Consider the following 21,315-nt stretch of genomic DNA (forward strand, 5'->3'; position numbering starts at 1 on the left):
GCGTGTAAGGTAATATTATGTAAATGGAAGAACGCCTCCCAAGTCTCCGTTAAGATATGGCAAGAATGGATATCTTGCATTAGAGGTACAGATAACAGCGCCTTGCATTCCTCCCCCAGGCGTGCTTCCACTAAGAAACTGTGGAAATCCCTCGATGCCTGATCCCCCGTAGGCGCACCTGTTATTGCTGTTATTGCTAATTTAGCTTGGCTATCGAGCTATTGTATGTGAAATGTACTTCTGCCCTAAGAAGATATAACTACAGGCTGTAATTCCATCTATAGTAACATTGAGATAGAACCGCTATCTTTGATGTGTGATGTCTACTACTTTTGTTTAGGGCATCTGGCAGTCGGCACTCTGTATTTGTATTTTATATCTGCATTTTTCTTATATGTTAATTATTTATTTATTTTATACTATAAGCATGCTGTACATCGTTTATGATTTGACATGTGTTCACCTCTGTAATTTAATACTTTCTCCATTATCAGTTATGGATTCTATTGTCAGCCACTGCACTATATATCTTATGTATCCTTATTATTATTTATTGTTTATTTCATTTCCGTTTGTTCTTCAATTCAATAAAAATGCTTTGAAATAAAAAAAAATATGAAAAAAATACATAAATAAATATCGGAGGTAGAATATGGACATAAAAAATATCGAAGTCCTAGCTACATTAAGATAAGTCTAAAAATATCAGAAAAAAAGTATTGTTGTAAAAAATAGTGTTGTAAAAATATCGTTTTCTTCTTAATGTTTTAAAATAATATAAAATTAAATATATAATACATATAAATATCATAAACATACTTAAAAATATATTTAATATTATAAATAATACATATAATATAAAAAATAAATAAACATATATAATATAATATATACTTAATAATATTTACAATTAATAACTTATCAATTGGTAAAAAACATTTTATAATTTATAAATACATACATACGCATACAACAATAATATCAATAAAAATATCAAAACTATATATAACAAAGTTTAAAAAAATTATTTTAAATAAATTAGACACTACATTAACTAAAACAATAAATATTATATAGCGTAGGGGTTAAAATTACTATTCCAACTCCAGAGGTTGCAACAGTAGGGAAAGTTTTGGGGAGCGTGGTGTTTAAAATTACTATTCCCACTCCAGAGGGTGCAACAGTAGGGAAAGTGTTGGATAGTGTAGGGTTAAAATTACTATTCCAACTCCAGAAGGTGCAACAGTAGGGAAAGTATTCAATAGCATAGGGGTTAAAATGACTATTCCAACTCCAGAGGGTCCAACAGTAGGGAAAGTGTTGGATATCGTATGGGTTAAAATTACTATTCCAACTGCAGAGGGTGCAACAGTAGACAAAGTGTTGGATAGCGTATGGGTTAAAATTACTATTCCAACTCCAGAGGGTGCAACAGTAGGGAAAGTGTTGGATAGCGTAGGAGTTAAAATTACTATTCCAACTCCAGATGGTGCAACAGTAGGGAAAGTGTTGGATAGCGTAGGGGTTAAAATTACTATTCCAACTCGAGAGGGTGCATCAGTAGGGAAAGTGTTGGATAGCGTAGGGGTAAAAATTACTATTCCAACTCCAGAGGGTGCAACAGTAGGGAAAGTGTTGGATAGCGTAGGGGGTAAAAATTACTATTCCAGCTCCAGAGGGTGCAACAGTAGGGAAAGTGTTGGATAGCGTAGTGGTTAAAATTACTATTTCAATTCCAAAGGGTGCAACAGTAGTGAAAGTATTGGATAGCATAGGAGTCATAACAACCTACTAAGAATTTAAATAATAATTGTTCTGTATAAAATAAAATTTTTAATATTAATTTACAACAAATTAATTAACAATACCACAAAATAATTTAAAAAAATAATTCCCAATCAATAATTATTCAACAATTAAAATAAATATAATTAAATAATAATTATTTAAAATATCCTAAAAAATAAAAATAAAATAAATAATTAAAAAAAGCACAAAATAATCATTACATTTTTTTAGCAATTAATAATTAATTAACAATAGTTTATTTATTAACATAAATACATTAAAAAAAATAATGTAAATACCAATTCATTAAAAAATTAAGCATTTATTACCAATTAATAATTGATTAACAATAATTTAATTATAAATAGCTCAACACTATTTTTTATACCTAATTAAGATTAAATTACTTTCCACCCTATTACCCTATAACCTCACAACACACATCATTAATAAATTGAATACACTTATCATAATTACCAATTAATCAATTATTAACAATTAATTTCCAATTAAAATGATAAATCACCAATAAAAAAATAATTACCAATACAAAAAATGAATTACCAATTAATAATTAATTAAAAATAAAATAATTATTAATACCAATAAATAAAAATAAATCATTACTTAACTACAATTAAATTACTTCCCACCCTATTCCCCTATAAACCCACATCCCGCTACAGAACTTAAACGCAAAAATGAATTACAATTAATTTATAATTCCTAAAAATGTATAATTAATTTTGTATAATTAAATTACTTCCCAGCCTATTCCCCTATAAACCCACAACCCGCTCCGGTACTAAAAGATAAAATTAACTTAAAAAAACTTTATTAACATATAAAAATAGTATATGTATAATTTAAAAACAGTAGAATACTTAAAAAAAACCATAAAACACATACATTTAAATACATAATAAATTACATAGCAATAATATAAATATCGATACTAGTAACATCGAAATTAGATACATCGATATATTTGATATCGATATTACTAACTTCGATATTACTTACATCGATATAAAAAAATTCAATATTACTTACCTCAGGTTCGATATTCTGTCCAACGATATTCTTGACCTCAATATTCTGTACCTTCGATACTACCAACTCGATATTTCTGTAGGTCGGTATTTAGGATTCGATATTTAGACTTCACCATCCCAGTTAAAGGGACCGTGCTGCAACAAATAGGAGTCCGCACCTGCGTGGTGCTTTTGTTGGCAGTCCAATCATCCTGCTGAGAGGAGAGAAGGAGACCATTGGGAGCGGGCACAGCCAACCAGTCTTCCATAACCTTGTTTCCCTTCCTGGCAGATCAGGAATCATGACACTTGGAATGGTGAGGAGTCCACATTAAAGATTTTATATCAAACTCACTTCTTTTTGGAGAAAAGTGAACATTTACTTTCTGGATGTTACACTGTATGTTGAAATTATGATTTAAAAACAAAAATACATCAGAAAGAGATGGCAAGTAACTTACTGCTACATGCCAACAGTAGTCATCCAAAGCATTAAAGTGAATATTGCATATAGCCAATTACTTAGGACATGTAAAATATGCTCATCTGATGAAGACTTTTTAAAAGAATCAGAGGTGATGACTATGAGATTTTTTTAATAGAGGCTGCCTAAAAAAGAGATTGCAGGAAGCATACAATTGAATGTGCAATAAGAAGATATGAGCTACTACATGGATGAGAGCAGGAACAAAATTCAAAAGTGAACATAAAAACAAATGCCGTAAGGAGGAGTCTCAAATTAGATATTTTATCGAATACAACATTGAAGACAAAAATATCAAATCAATACTTGAAAAGAACTGGCATATCCTTCAACATGAAGAGCATCTTAAATCAAATGTAGGATCCAAACCATAGATCACATATCATACAACAGTTCTTTGTGTGGTATACTCACGAGGAACTTTTTACAGCAATTCAAGGAAAGAAATTGGTTGACAAATAAAAATAATGGATTTTGGAAATGTTGAAGGAATAACGCAGACCATCACTGAACGAATAACATGCAACTCTCAATATGCTATGTATGTGTTAGTATGTGTTAGTGTGCACATGTCAGAGGAGATATGTAGGGAGCAAGATCAACAAGGTTAAAATGAGGATCTTACAAAACATGAGAGCTGTAAGAAATCAGGATTGAAAATACCCTATAGCATAATATTTCTGGGAGGTACATAATAGATACCTCACTTGATTTGAATACTATGGAATACAGTATATTAAACCACATCCACAAGGTGGCAGCCGTGACCTACATTTCAAGAGATGTGAATCTAAGATATTCTAGTACTGGGTACATAAAAACCTTGGGGGCTTAAAGTGATGCAGAACTTCATGTCTATCAATAATTGCCTACTTCTAGTTATCTCACAATAGAGTAGTGTTGTATTTGGAACAACATCAAACTCTGGGTCCCCATTAGACCATGATTGACTTGTATATACAGCCATCTGACGTCTGGAATGTCTTCAGTGAGCATTTAGATGTTCCTAGTGCTTATGTTGTTTTACCTACTTCTGCCATATATTCAAAAGAGGGCAAGAGTTCAACAACTACCTCCAGAAGATATTTAATACATGTAATTTGGAACATGTCTTGTTTGCAATCATGTGTGGGTACAAAAGTAATGGATGACATCAGTAATTAATAGTTTAATTGGGTGAACTTTTTAGCTAAGATTTAATCTGTTTATGCCTCTTACTAACTTCACCTTCTTGAACTTGTCACTTTCTTGGACATAATAATTTGATTGAGAAAAATCCAACATATGACTGCCCAATGTATGAAACTGTTGATGAGAGGGACAGTTGTTTTTTATATAATTTTGTAGGGTAATGGAATAGATACACAACTGTATACACAAAAACAAGAGGTGGATGCCATGGCAAAGGTATATGATAGTGGAAACCACCTTTCCTCCTATATAGTAATATTATATAAATATCACTGACAAAGAAAAATCTGGAACAGCCAACTAATTATAATAAAATAGTTAATGGATGTTGATTATTAGCAACAGGGAATTATGGAAACATAGTAGCCTATATGATGGCACTTATAATAAGAAATTCATATTTTAGATAGACTAGGTTCCAACTAATGCTAAAAAATAAATCATTATGGTAGGACATTATAGGATCGGGGAGGGAATAACATGCACTATGGCACTTTGATCTTAAGGAGAGAGCATTTTAGTACACTTGTACTTTATAACATATAAGCACTCTAATGTTGTTCAAATGTAACATTTTGCAGCGTGAATCTTTCTGGATTCACTATGCTGTGCATATTCCGCTATCTGGTGGTTGGGTCCGGAATCGTAGTCTTTTTTTCTCTTTTTTTTTTCTTCGTAACCCAGGTGGGCGTCGACGTCCCACCATTTGGTGTACCTTCGGTGACGTCGACATGCTTCAAACGGAAGCTCCCACTCTTGGGCGCCATCTTCAGATTCTTTTTTCCGCCATTGGGTCTGGATCGTCGCGTGAAGCTTCAGAAGTTTTGGAGAAGAAAAGGAGAGAAATTTCTTCAGGAAAAAACTCGAGAAGACCAGGAGAAGAAGAACATCAGAGCCGGGAGGACCAAGAAGGAGAGGAACCTCGAGATCTTCGACGTCTGATGGAGAATGCGCACACAGTGGGACCCCTGAGCGCAGTAATGGACAACACACCATATAAATTCTGCCCTAATTGCAACCACAAGTACGCGCAGAGAGACCAGCACCCGGTCTGCAACCTCTGTCTGCCTATCGACCACGGGAGCAAGGACTGCAACGCCTGCTCAGTCTTCATGCCGAAGACGCTGAGGATTCAGGAAAAACAGAGGATAGCTCACCACACGATGCAGGGCAAGGGCAATGCCCCGTCGCTGTACGACCTGGGCCTCTCCACCAACGACGAGGACATCGCCGAAGGTCCAGATGTCTCCACGGTCGCAGAGACCGATAAGAAATCGTCAGACAAGGTAGGAGAGTCTACAACCCCGAAACCCTCGACAGGGCCTCAAAAACCTGAGGATGACTCTCGAAAATCAGAGTCTAGAACCTCGAAGGGAGCACCGGCGTCGAAATCTTCGACAACCGAAGCATGCGGTCCCCAAAAAACAGCCCAGCGGATCCTTCGAGAAGGACTCCCGTACAGCAAAGACCAGCGAAAAGCAAAGGTCGTCGAAGCAAGCTCCCGAAAAGGGATCCTCGACTTCGAAGGGGAAGGAGCCGAGAGCCGCTCCGACGTCGACGGGGCCGTCGAGAAAGGGCGGCCGAAACGCTCGACACCGAGCAGGCCGCACAGATGGAGAGAAAGAAAAGAAGACTCGAGGCCGAGATGGAAAACATCATCCAGAGGAAGAAGGACTTCGAAAACAAAATGAAAAGATACAGGATCCCTTCGAAGCCCACGACGGTCCTCGAAGAGATAGAAGAACACGAGGAGTTTGACGCCGAAGAGCCCTTGAAAATTCCGGAGCCCTCGGAGCAGGGAGAAGAGGAGGACCTCTATTACACAGAGGGTGATTATGGGGACCCGCGTTCGAGCTACGACTCGGGATCCTCGACGGCTCAGGACCAGGATTGGCAGGACATCGAGGCCGAAAACCCAGAGGAGGCTATGGAGACATACCCCTCGAGGCCTTCGCCGCCAAACGACATTGGGGCCTACTATGAGGTCGTCAAGAATGCTGCAGCAGCTTATGGAGTCAAATTGGAGGAGGAGAAGGCTAAGGCAGATTTCCTGCTGGAAACCTTGCTCCCCGCACAGACAAAAAGCCACTTCCTGCCCATGCTGAAGAGTATCATGGCACAGGGCAAAGAGGCGTTCAGAGAACCAGCTACCTGCAGGTCAGTCACGCCAAGGGCGGAGAAAAAGTACAAGTTCTCCTCCCAGGACCCCCCTTACATGCAGGGGACAGTTTCAGCAGACTCAATTATAGCCGCAACGGCCAGAAGAAGGACCAACGTCCCAACAACATCTGGGCCACCACCTGACAAGGAAAGCAGGAGAATGGACCTAACAGGCAGAAAAATTGAGAGAAACGCAGCAATGCACTGGAGGATGGCAAACTCCAACGCCCTTCTCAACAGGCACCAGTACTACCAGAATTGGGACAAGATGAACCAATTGCTCAAGCACCTGCCAGAGGAACACCAGTAGAGAGCCGCTCACCTCGTGGAAGAGGGGAAAAGCATCGCAAACTCGTGCCTGAAGACAGCCTTGGACGGGGCAGAAACATCCAGCAGGCTGATGGCTATAGGAATCACAGAGAGAAGGCAAGCCTGGCTCAGGATCTCAGGCTTCAAGACAGAGGTTCAAAACAACATCCTGAACACCCCTTTCAATGGAGAAACACTGTTCGGAGCCCCAGCCGATGAGAAACTCACCCAACTGAAGAAAGACAACGAGACGGCAAGGTCCATGGGGGCCCTGCAATTCAGGGGGATGAGAAGAGGCACTCCTATGTGGAGGCCGAATGGAAGGGGTGGAAACCAGCAAGGACAACCACACCAGGCGTTCCACCAGGGTCAACAGAGTGACAACCAAGGTCACCAGGGCCAGCAGAATCAAAACTGGAACTACCAGAACAGGGGCCAGTCCTTTCGCGGGAGAGGAAACGTACGAGGCCAGAGAAGGAGAGGCGGTGAACAACCCCCCTCTAAGTGACTTCACACAGGAAAACGTGCTCACCCACTCAAACCCTCCGAGGAAAGAGCACGGAAAAGCAAAGAGGAGAGGGCTACACAGACAAGACACAAAAGAACATGCAACACCAGTAGGAGGCAGGCTGAGATTTTTCCTCCAAGAGTGAAGGAAAATAACCACAGACAAGTGGATACTCAACATCATACAGTTCGGATCCTGCATAGAGTTGGAAAAGAGACCACCAAACAGAAAGCCAAAGAAAAGAGAGCACTCAGGAAGGGAGCTGCAATTGCTCCAAGAGGAAGCTCAAGAACTCCTCCTCAAAGAGGCCATCGAACCGGTCCCATTCAAAGAACAGAACAGGGGAGTGTACTCAAACTACTTCCTGGCGCCAAAAGTGGACGAAAGCCTAAGACCCATCCTGGATCTACGGTTCCTAAACAAATATGTAAAGACTAAAAAATTCAAGATGACGTCCCTACAAGAGATCATCCCACAGATAAAGGCCGGGGACCTCTTGTCCACCATAGAACTCAAAGATGCGTACCTGCACATCCCCATTAACAGGCAGCACAAGCACATGCTAAGAGTCACAGTAAACAAGGATCACTACCAATTCACAACCCTGGCATTCGGTCTAAAGTCCGCACCAAGGGTATTCACCAAATGCCTCTCAGCAGCGGCCGCACATCTGCGAAGAGAGTGGATACACGTGTACCCCTACCTCGACGACTGGCTCGTAAAGGCAAGCTTTTACAGGACATGTAAGGATCATGCAGAACAGGTCACAAGAACGCTAGCAAGCCTCCATACACTGGGGAAAATGCTCGATGGAACCGAAGCAAGTGAATGGGGCGCACACATGAACAGGCTCAGAGTGAGGGGTCTGTGAAGCCCAGCGGATGCGGTCAAACACCTCAATTACCTAGAGCTGAAAACAGTGTTGCTTGCCCTCAAGGCCTTTCAGAAACAACTGTAGAACCAAAAGGTGCTGATACGAACAGACAACACCACAACAATGTTTTACATCAACAAGCAGGGGGGAACTCAATCATTCCCTCTGTCAAGCTTGGCACAGGAAATCTGGAGATGGGCAATACCACTCAAAATAGACCTGCTAGCCATACACCTGCAAGGGAAGGACAATGTAGAACCGGATTGGCTCAGCAGGCAGACTTCAGCATCCCACGAGTGGGAACCTCAACATACAGGAAACTGAAAGACTATTCAAGAGGTGGGGCACTCCGACAATAGACCTGTTTGCAACACGCCAGAATGCAAAATGCCAATACTTTGCATCCAGACAACCAGAGGCACTGTCCCAGGAGAATGCCCTATGGATAAGCTGGTCAAAAACATTTGCCTACGCATTCCCCCGATACCACTGAGCCCCAGGGTTCTTAACAAATGCATGACGATCAACATGACGCTCATCCTGGTGGCACCACAATGGGCCAGGCAGACCTGGTACTCGCAGATAATGGAGATGGCGCAGGGCCCACCCCACAAGTTCTCAAAAAGAAGAGACCTACTCTCCATGGAAAACAGAAAAGTTCTACACCCAGAGCTGGAGAGCCTCAGCCTCTCAGCTTGGCTCCTGAGGACTTCGAGTTTGCACATCTAAAACTACCAGAGAGTACCCTGCGGGTGCTGCGGGAGGCAATAAGGCCCAGCACACGCAAGTGCTATGGGGAAAAATGGAAAAGATTCACTCAATGGTGCTGCGAGAAAAAACTCCATAGAAAGCTGACCAGGGAATCAACGGTGCTAAGATACCTCAGGCACCTAATAAAAGCTAAGCTAAGCTCATCCTCGCTGAGGGTACACCTGGCAGCGATTGTGACATACACAAGAGGAGAAACCGGGAGAAGCTTCTTTACATCTCAAGTAGTAAAAAGATTCCTGGAAGGGGCTAAAAGAATAGCGCCATCAAAAAGGATGACGCCGCCGCCTTGGAACCTGAATGTGTTACTGACAGAGCTCATGAAAGCACCTTTTGAACCCATCCACAAGGCATCACTGCAAATGCTGACAATGAAAGCAGCCTTCCTGGTATCGAGGTTCGGGGGGGGGGCGGGTGCCTTCTGTCTAGACCCCCAGTCACTGGTTTAGCGTGTAGTGCCAAGTGCATGGGTGAATTTATGAACGCTCCCTTGGGCTCGCTTTAAAAGGGCTTGCCCGCAGGAAACGGGTGCTTGGTTTCTTTGATGGTCCCTTGCCGTGTGTTTCTTGTTCCTGTTTACCTACTTTGTTCCCTCTTGTTTGTGGTTCATGACAGCGGGCTTTTAGAGGGATGGCATTTGGCTCCTTTTTCACTATTTATCCTGTTTTTCTTAACCTTTGGGGTATTTTTTAACCCTTAGTGGGACCTGTTTTGTAATTGGTGACGCTTCGGAATACGCGGCTGCGTTTCCCTTGAGAGCTGGGCTTCCCGTTTTTTCACTTGTTTTTGTAACTAAACCATCTTGTTGTGTGTCTTTTGAGTGGTATCACGAAGGAGCTGAATAACGGCCGTTTTTTGTGCTACCTTCGTGTTCGTTTAAATATAGGTTTTTTTTGGGTGTCTTTTATGTTCTTGGACACCTTTTTTCCCCTATCCCTTCCCAGTCCTTATTTTTTGTTTCTTGCTGATTCCACCCCCTTTGACATTCTCGGTGTTTCCCGAGGGGGCGTGGTCTGGGGTTACGGAAGAAAGATCCAATACGAAAGCTGTTGATTGCTTCCTGATTCGTTTTAAGCTACTCCTGAGTTTTGTCTGGGGTAAGCAGGGAGGCCAGTGATTCGTGTGTGTACTTGGCACTTGTTTTGTTAATGGGGTGTGTCTAATCTTATCCCCCTTTTCTTTTTCAGTGGTCTCGACTGGGGTCAGGAAATTAGAGAAGACATGCTGTGTTCCCCAAGACCTGGAGTTCCCTTGTTTTGTTTACCCACCTTCTCCCGGTGTCGTGTTCTCCATCACCCTGTATGTATCTGTGGGTGTTGGGGATTACAGCGAGGGTAGGGGATTGGGACATTCTTCACTCCTGCGGTGTTTGGCTGGTCGGCATCGGAACACCTGGTAGCAATCACCTCTCTACGCAGGACAAGTGAACTACAGGCACAAACACTGCAGGAACCCTACATCCAGATACACAGTGACAGGGTCGTGATGAGAACAGACCCACACTTCATGCCAAAGGTGGTGTCAAGGTTCCACATGAATCAGAGTATTCAAATTCCTAGCTTCTTCCAGAACCCCACGACAAGCGCTGAGAGGGCGCTCCACACTTTAGACGCAAGAAGGGCAGTGATGCACTACATTGAAAGGACGACAGAACACAGGAAGACAAAACAGTTCTTCGTATCCTTCGCAAACAGTTACCTGGGTAGACCAGTAACTAAGAACACCGTAGCTCGATGGAGCGCACAAACGATACAATTCTGCCACAAGCAAGCGGGTCAGGAGCTAACAGAAGGGGCACAGGCCCACTCGACCAGAAAGAAAGGAGCAGCAATTGCTTTTCTGTCCAACACACCAATTCAGGACATATGCCTGGCGGCAACTGGAGCTTCAGTGTACACGTTCACTAAGCACTATTGCGTGGATGTACAGATGAACAAGGAAGCACAAGTAGGACAAAGAGTGCTTCAACATATATTCAACAACCAACGCTCATCTTCCACCCAGCCGCCACAAAATCTATGCACATCATAGTGAATCCAGAAAGATTCACGCGGTAAAACGAATAGTTTCTTACCTGTCAGTGTAGTTTTGCAGCTTGAAGATCTTTCTGGATTCACTAGCGAACCCACCCGCCTCCGCCAGCAAGAAGGTGGCAACACATGGAATAGAAAGCATGTTGAAGCTTACAAGATACGTGAAAAGAATTACGTTGGAGAAAGGTTTAACAAACATAGCCATGGATTCACTACAAGGACAAAAAAAAAAAAGAATCCGAAGATGGTGCCCAAGGGTGGGAGCTTCCGCCGGAAGCATGCCGACGTCACCGAAGGTACACCAAATGGTGGGACGTAAACGCCTGCCTGGGCTACGAAAAAAAAAATAAGAGAAAAAAGACTATGATTCCGGACCCAACCACCAGATAGCAGAATATGCAGAGCATAGTGAATCCAGAAAGATCTTCAAGCTGCAAAACTACACCGACAGGTAAGAAACTATTCGTTATTTTACATCTTGATCTCATGCTTTTAACATTGATCAATACATGATCAGACATATATGAAAGATATCCTTGTATGTGGTGAATATATAATAGACAATGAGTATGTGTATGTAGAGTTTTATACTACTGCATTGTGCTGGGAATAATATGTCTGGAACACTGAATTAAAAGAAAAATGATAATGGTGCCCATAGATGGACAGATATAGATGCAAGGTTGACGGTCTAGTCCTCACAATGAACATGGACGAAGGACTATTTATAAATTATTTCACGGTTGTTTGGCGTTGTTGGTGTGGTCAAAGGCACACGCACCTGTATATATATGTGTGTGTGTATATATATATATATATATATATATATATATATATATATATATACATATATATCGTTGAGGAGAGTACTCGCTCTATGATTGCAGAATAAAACTTACCACTGCTGACACGATTTTGGTGTGATGGCGATGTACTAAAATCCTGGATTTGATACTTGGGGAGAGTGGTTTGCTCCTGCTAAGTCCGCGTGGTTAGTGGACGAGACTGTTTTCGATATATATATATGTATATAATTCAGTGTCAATTTCATTTTGAAATCCTATAAAAAGGCTATAGTGGCCAGTTTTTGCCTATTTTCTTTAAAAAGATATAACAGGGACATGCAAGAAATGTGTCAGTATTAAAGACAGTAACAAGAAAACTTTTTCATAAACCCTTTTTTGAAAGAAGGGAGGGGGAAAAAGGCAACAATGTAGTTTAGCTCAAAAAGCTGAAAAAAACGATACTGCACCTTTAAGGACTAGCATACCATCAGGATCCCATCATGGTCTACGAATTACAACTGAGTCCTTTCGTTTACACCCCCCCCTGCTGACAGGATTCTGGAGCTGTGAGTCTACCTTTTTGAGGTTTTATTTTCTTGTAAAATCTTTCCAAATCTTCAGGAACACATTTACTCAATATCTTTAAGGACATTCAACTTATTTTGCAGAATGCCTTCCCTTTTAGTCAAATGCCGTTTTCTTGCAGATAAAAGACCCATGCAAACCCTCATAATGTTTGCATTATATGCTTTCCCAGAAGGACAAGGAGAAGATCAGATTGCATGGCCTTCAAGAAAACCAATGCAATTGGAGAGGTACAATTTAAGCTCCACCTCTGTGGGTCTGACTGTGACGGAGGGTATGGGTCTGAATGTGATTGGGGGTATGTGTGAAGGTGGATGTGCGCAGTTGTTGGTGTGTTGTCAGTCTCTGTAGGTAAATGGGTATGTTGCAAAGGATGCTGGTTTGTGTGTGTGGGCCCTTTTTATTGGTCCATTTGTGGGTGTGGCTTAGTTTGAATTTTTGGTGGGTGTGTTATAAGGGGTGGGTCTGAGTTGGGCCCTCTGTTTGCCACTTTGGATTTGGCCAGGACATTGATTTGCAATGGTTTGTACACAGGAAATATGTTTTGCGGTGTTTTGCGACTCGTTTGGACACTCCTTGTGCTGTTTTAGGGGTACGCATGACTTTTTTTGAGGGTGGGGTACGTTTTGTACTTTATTGTGTAGCTCTCTCATATGTGATGTACTTACGGGGTATACGTGTGTTTCGTTGAGGGGCGGTTCGTTTTGTACTTTATTTTGTAGCTCTCTCAAAGGGAACGTTTTTACGGGGTACGCGTGCGCTTCGTTGAGGGAGGGTTCGTTTCATACTTTATTGCATAACTCTCTCATACGCAATGTTTTTAGGGGGTACGCATGCGCTTCGTTGAGGGGGTTCATTTCGTACTTTATTGTGTAGCTCTCTCATACGCGACGTATTTACAGGGTAAACGTGCGCTTCGTTGAGGGGGGTTCGCTTTTTATTTGATTGTGCGGCTCGTTCATAAGCGATGTTTTCCGTACAAATCGCAGTTCATACGTGACGGTGTTTTCCCGTACGAATAGCGTTCACGGTCCCCGGTCCAGATCATACTTGGCGGGCCGTATGGGATGCTTACAAATGGTATGGTTCACTAGCCGAGTCTGTATCATACGGTTCTTCGATAGTTTTTCATACGGTTCATAAACATTCGGACGGATTCTTTGAAAACGGATCGTACTATGCAATTCGGACGGCTTTGTACGAATCGTACGGAAACGGCTACGAATACGAATCGGAGGATGGTTTTCTTTCCCGAATCGGAATCAACCCCTATGAGTGTGGGGAATTAAGGATCCATAATATGTAGTGCCACTATCAGGGCTTTTAGTTCAGCCGGCTGTGCCATACGGTCTCCTAGAGGCTGTGTTTGTGTTTTTCCAGAAATAAACTTTCTGCCCTGCCTGCGCTTTTATACAATTGCACATGCCGCATAATATTGTTGTTTTGTTGCTACGTCTTTCTGGGAAGATCCATCAATCAAACAATCAAGGACTTGTAGAGCACACTACTCACCCATGAGGGTCTCATGGTGCCAGGGGGAGAGGGGTTTCGGGCAGCTCCGCTCATTCAAAGAGCCAGGTCTTGAGACTCCTCCTGAATGTTTGCAGGGTTGGGCTCCGTCTGTGTTTAACAATATAAATGATACATTTGTATCAATCCAGAGGCATTATTTCATTCTGTAGAGGATATTCTTGTTCATACTGCAAGAATACTTGTGTTTGTAATGGTGAATAAAATATGTATTCTACATCTGTTGCAGTGAGAGAGTTGGATTATTATATCCACATGACTTGTTTCTTTGCTTCATGTTTATTCAGGTATTGTCTCATCATCCCAACCAACATGGTTGCAGTAAACTACAGGAGCTAATGCTAACTCCCACTCCTGCACACATGAATTTTTAACTGACTCTGGTACGGAAAAAGCAGGTAAAATGACTTCTTCTCCCATTGGGCAATCCATTACAAACTCATTTGGCAAATCCTTTTCGTCCAAAATAATGTTGTAACCATAGGGCAGGTTCTCCAAAAAGAGACCTTTCATTTTCCTAGGTATGTCCCCCTCTATATGGAGCATTATTTTGTATAAACAATGTGAGACGCTTACCCTTGTGTCAGGTGTTTCCACAGTGATATGCTCACTCAGCGCTACTACCCCCACAATGTCGATCTGGTTCTGGTAGGCTATGGTGACTGCGGCCACACTGTCCAGCATTGTCACTGCCCTTGCCCCGTTTAGAAGCAGAGTCCTCAGGAGCCTGGGAATTTCTAATTGTAATTCCTGCAAACTACTTCTTTTTAAATTGAGGTTTTGAAGTCTTTTGTTTGTCTTCCTGTTTAATGATGTAATCCGAAGTGCGATGTGTGTCCCTTTTTGGCTTGACTCGCTCTTCCAATCTGTACTCTGACCGGCCGGCTCTCTCTGAATGTGTTTCGAATTTTCCTGAAAGGAATGAGATGAACGTGCATGAGTATCCTGAAATCTTTCAGGCTTTCTATTATTTTCACAGATTTGCTAAATATATCTCTGGATGGCGTGTTCCTGTTGAGGAGACCTACCTAGTGACTGTGTTTTGTTTTGTTTATTATCCCATTTCTTCTTTGAAGAATCAGGTGCTTGCTTAGAGTTATCTCTTTGAGAGCTACCCTTAACTATTGGTTTCCCAGGTTTGACTCCCAGATTATCCTTGCCTAGAGAGGCATATGTATCTTCGGTAATTTCAGGTAATTCTCACTCTTGCTGTGCGGGAGTGAATTCCTACAGGCTTTGGCATATAGCCACTGCTGCTGCCTCTCCTTTTGATGTTACTTAACATAATGGTAGATACGTGGCCAAAATTGCCTATCAGTTTTATTCCCAGATCTAAGGCAGGCTCTTCCCTGTACTCATTCTGAATATGAATATGTTTCAGTACATCTGGTAGATCTGCTATTGAATTGTCAGTATTTTGTGTTTTTTTTGTGAGTCTGTTTGGGGAAAAACTGCCTCAAGCTATCCTCTTTTTCGAGCCACCCAGAAAGGGATTTGCTTCCGGCTGGTGTGAACCTTTTCCATAATGGCACTTAGATTTTTAGAGGCTAATACCTGTGGTAGCCATCTGTGGTTGTTCATCCTGAGCCGCCTGAGCAGGTTTGACTGTCTTTATTCTCATTACATATTGTGTAAGATATCTGTAAATTCTTACTAAATCTCTGTAAAGTTTGCCCATTCCTGCTAGTGTTAAGGTAGCAATATCTGGATGTGGTGTGTATGATGTTAAGACTGGCAAAGTTGCTCCTTCTCATGTGTTCTGTTGTATTGGATAGGGCACCTTTGAACCAATTAACATGCTCTTGGTATGTTAAAGGGACTTTTAAGTATACGTATGGAAAATACTCATCAGGTGGTTAATTTTCAACCTTTTGCGTGCATCTGCAAGTGGAAATTTAACCCAAGAATTTAATACCTCTGTTCTGAATGCTTTGTGTGCCTCACCCACGAAGGTAACATTGCCACTCTTTGCAAGGAGGCCATGTTGTAGCAATTTCATGGTAACTACCTGTCTGCAATTTTCTGAAATATTTAGTCAATCTATCTTTTCTCAAAATATTTTCATCCTATTTGGTCATTGTTAGAGCAGTGGTACTTATCCAATTTGTTATATAGATATGGTTTGCACAGTGTGGGAACTTCTAATCCTCCAAGCTTCATTTAATCTGCAGCAAGTAAATACGGTATACCTACTCAGCTGAGGTGGATTTGCTTCTCTTCCAGTACTGACGTCTCCAATGAAAAATTAGAGTAGGGGCTCCTGAGACAGGACGACTGAACTACTTAGATTTGACCAATAAATAAGAGCCCAACCAGCGCTGGCAGTGCCATGCTGTGTAGTTCCTACCAATCTGTAGGACCTGGCATTGTTCGGGCAACATAAACTAAAGCCTTGGTGTCAAGACTGATTCCAGACATCCATGCATTATTTTTATTTATTTATTTTAAAGGTTTTATATAGCGCTGGCTAGACCCGGAGGTATCAGAGCACTTTACATGAGTATCAGATCATAGTTACAGGTTACATCGTTACAAAGGTTACACAGTTATTAGAGCATGGCAACATAGTTACTTGTAAGGTCGAGATAAACAATAAGCACAAATACGTAAGGGGAAAAGCAGGCAAGGGGAGAGATTCAGGGGAGGGGTAGGAGCAGGGGAAATAGACATATAATTAAGTCGGGAAAGAGGAGGGGAGGGCGAGAGACCCTGCATGAAAAGAGAAGGGGAAGGGCGACGGGGACACAAACCGGTAGACGAGTCAAAGCAACGTCCAAAGTCCAGTAAGCAGTGATCCCAGGGGAAGTGGTATCACTTCCCTATCTCTGTTGCGAGAGGCTCCCTATATGCAGTGGACTCTCTCAGAGGGGTCTCTGGGACTCCAAGGCCTACATACTGGATCCTACCCCAAAAAGGGGAGAGGGAGTGCTTTGGCAAGGGGTGCCATACCATACCTCAGCTGTGAGTGGCTCCCTTGGTGCAGCGGACTGTCTCAGCGGGTTCGCTGAGACTCCAGAGTATAAATATTGTATCTTTCCCCAAGGGGAGAAGGAGTGCTTAGTCAAAGGGCACAAATGGCAGGGGGCTAGGCAGAGTAGCAGGCACGAGGAGAGATTCAGGGGAGAGGGGATAGGAGCTAGGGAAGTAGACAAAGAGAGAAAGAGTACTAAATGGGAACCAATTTAATTAATGAGTTATTATATAGTGCTGGCAAGATCCAGCGTCCCTGACTCCGTCAGTGCCGCTCACTGCTGCCCAGGCTCTTTGTAGATCCTGGCACTCCGCTCCAGCAAAGCGCCATCTTGAGGCGTGGCCCACCGATGTCACAGCAAGATTGGCCTCGCTCACGGCTGCTCCGGGGGCTGCAGTGTGCCCCCGGTATCACATCGGGTGTCTTAAGGCTGAAACCGGAACATCCAATGGCCTTCACACAGTCTCACCCGCAGGCGTAGGACATCACAGCTTTCAGCTCCGGTGAGGCGCCATCTTGCAACGCGGCTCACCGGCCTCGGTTTGAGAACGGCTTTGTTTACAGCTGAAAACCACAGCTCTTAGGTTGTTCAGAAAGCCACAGCCTCTGGACACATTCTGATCACTACTGCTGTGGTTTTTTGGCATCGGGGATCAGGATAAATGGCAGGATTTGGTCCGGGCCGGCTGACACCAGCTAGCTCACAACACCACTGTAAGCCCCCCTAACCTACCAGGGAGTGAATGATTTCTGGCAACCACTGAAAATGACAACCCTGAATCCTCAGGAATTATTGAAACAGTAAAGTACCTTTCACTGAGTCACTCGTGCTTACTTCTTCTCAGAGAAATATACAGAGAATACAAATTGAGTCATTTTCAATGATCTTTATTGAACCAACGTTATTCTTCCATAAAAGATATGTGCTGCAATGAATAGTAGACAGAAGCAGGTAAACGTGATTATAAGCACCAAAAGCATAAATAGTAGATATAGTTCTACCATGGTGCTAAACAATTGTATATATGCGGGCATATAAACAAGGCAGTAATCAAGTGTACTCCTACTATGCGAACCCTACTCTAAGTGTAACTAGAGTGTGTGTAGGTGTAGAGACAAGCATCCCCCATAAGAACGATCCAACCCCATTACCTGATGGCATAGAGTGAAGGACCACATCTTGGTCATGAACTGGACACCCCTAATGAGATGTTCGGTTGCCGCATGGTGATTTCTCAGCATTCAAGGACCCTCAGTGTCACTGTAAGTACCTCTTCTACTAATCTATTGGAATGCTCATATTTTATAATAGAAAGCAGCCTTATAATGTATGCAAATATTAGTGATGTTGTGGATATGTAGTTAGCCCTATCGCCACATGGACGAAGATAGTGATGGCATTTGTATAAGAAACGAGTACTTGTACAATATGTTCAGAGCATTATGATAATGTTGTGTGAAGCTAGATGTGAAACAAGTTTAGTTTCAGAGAACCTAATCCAACATTGTCGTGCATGCAAATGTATGCAAAAGGTCACAGCTTGGAAATGTTATTCGCGAGGACAATGTAAGAAATAATCTGCTTTGCTAAATGGGCCTAACCCGGGAATATAACAGTGGGGCCATTGGAGTTTGTGGGACCTGTGTCATAGAAACTTGCATTTTTTTATTTTTTTAATGTTATTTGTAGAGTGCAACACTCATTCCGAGGGATATCAAGGCGCTGACAACCAAATTTGCTGGTAATTCTGCAGGGCTGTTGCTTAGAGTTTAGGTAATAGGTGTGTTTTTAGTTTTTTTCGGAACTGGAGGTAGTTGGAGGTGTGTCATTTGTATTGGCCATTTGTATTCATTGTGCCGGCACCTGCAATGGAAAATTCTCCAATTTCATTTGGTTCACTCCCTGTATTTGCTCATCACTGCTCACTAAGCATGGGCGAAATTTGCGAATTCGCGTTCTGCGAATTCGCGGATTTCCCTGCGAAATCGCAAAAAAAAACGCAAATTTGCGAATGTTGCCGCGAAATCGCGGATTTTTTTGCGATTTGCCCTGGAGTACTTTCTACTGGCTAATCCAGTAAGTGCTCCATTATTGGGTAAATGTCTAGTGCTTTTACTACACTGCAGCTGCGTAAAGGGCCAGAAGATGTGTCTCCAGTGGCCATGTGTGCCTGTAACACAGGCACACATGGCCACTGGAGACACATCTTCTGGCCCTTTACGCAGCTACAGTGTAGTAAAAGCCCTATGGGGCAGATTTACAAGTCGCTTGCGCCTCTTTTGCGCCGCAATTGCATCACTTTTGTGACGCAGCGGCAGCACAAAAGATGCGCCATGGTGCTGGGTATTAACAACGTGACGAATCTGAGAGATGCGTCACGTTGTAAAACCCTGCGCCATCAGGAGGCGTTCCGGCGCAGGGGAGGGCGCTCCTGCGCAGGAACGCCTCCTAAAAGTGGCTGAATGAAATTTACAAGATTTCACTCAGTCAATTTTAGAACAATGCTGCGTCAAAACCCTGCGCCTTCTTGAAGCAGGCGCAAGGCTTGACGCAGCATTGGGGAGATAGGGCCCCCCAAAGCATTGCTGGAGCTGCGTCGCGCTTGCAACGCAGCTCCAGCAATGTGCTGCTTTTACGGCACAGATGCGTGATGCATCTGTGCCGTTTTTGCCACATGGTGCGCCACATTGTAAATGCGGTGCACCATGGGTGGCGGTGCTGTGGCGCAAAATAACTGGCGCATCCATGGGGATGCGCCAGTTATTGTAAATCTGCCCCTATACATTTAGCCAATGAGGGAGCACTTATTGATTAGACAGTAGAAAGTATTCCAGTTGAGTAGAGGTCTTGCACAAAAAGGTGGCATCTTCATGGACTCTGTTAAAGTCGTTTTTTGTGCCCTTCTGCCCTCTGTTATTCCCTTGTTTTTGTGCCCTTCTGCCCTCTGTTAGACACGTTTGTTGTGCCCTTCTGCCCTCTGTTTGACTCGTTTTTGTGCCTTTCTGCCCCCTGTTAGACTCGTTTTTTGAGCCCTTCTGCCCTCTGTTAAACTCGTTTTCCCCTTGTTTTTCTGCCCTTCTGTCCTCTGTTAGACTGGTTTTTTGTGCCCTTCTGCCCTCTGTTAGACTCGTTTTTCACTTGTTTTTCTGCCCTTCTGCCCTTTGTTAGACTGCTTTTTGTGCCTTTCTGCCCACTGCATCACCACATCATCACTCAGCGCTACCCCAGCATCACTCAGCACCACCACATTATCACTCAGCACCACCATATTATCACTCAGCACCACCACAGCACCACCACGGCATCCCTCAGCACCACCACAGCATCACTCAGCAGCACCACTCAGCACCACCACAGCACCACTCAGTGGAACCACAGCATCATTTAGCACCACCACAGCATCAATCAGCACCACCACATTATCACTCAGCACCACCACAGCACCACTCAGTGCCACCACAGCATCACTCAGCACCACCACAGCATCACTCAGCACCACCACAGCACCACTCAGCACCACCACAGAATCACTCAGCACCACCACAGCACCACTCAGCACCACCACAGCACCACTCAGCGCCACCACAGAATCACTCAGCGCTACCACAGCATCACTCAATGCCACCACATTATCACTCAGCACCACCACAGTACCACTCAGCACCACCACAGCATCACTCAGCAGCACCACATTATCACTCAGCACAACCACAGCACCACAGTACCAATAAGCACCACCACAGCACCACTCAGCACCACCACAGCATCACTCAGCACCACCACAGCACCCCTTAGCACCACCCCAGCATCACTCAACACCATCCCAGTATGACTCAGCACCACCACAGCACGACTCAGCATCACCACAGCACCACTCAGCACCACCACAGCACTACTCAGCGCCACCACAGCATCACTCAGCACCACCACAGCATCACTCAGCACCACCACATTATCACTCAGCATCACCACAGCACCACTCAGCACCACCACAGCATCACTCAGCACCACCACAGCATCACTCAGCAACATCACAGCACCACTCATTACCACCACAGAATCACTCAGCACCACCACAGCACCACTCAGCACCCCCACAGCACCACTCAGTGCCACTCAGTGCCACCACAGAATCACTCAGTGCCACCACAGCATCACTCAACGCCACCAAATTATCATTCAGCACCACCACAGTACCACTCATCACCACCACAGCATCACTCAGCACCACCACAGAATCACTCAGCACCACCACAGCACCAAACAGCACCACCACAGCACCACTCAGAGCCAC

This window comes from Lissotriton vulgaris, chromosome 5, assembly GCF_964263255.1.
Source record: "Lissotriton vulgaris chromosome 5, aLisVul1.2, whole genome shotgun sequence".
In the NCBI taxonomy this organism is placed as follows: domain Eukaryota; kingdom Metazoa; phylum Chordata; class Amphibia; order Caudata; family Salamandridae; genus Lissotriton; species Lissotriton vulgaris.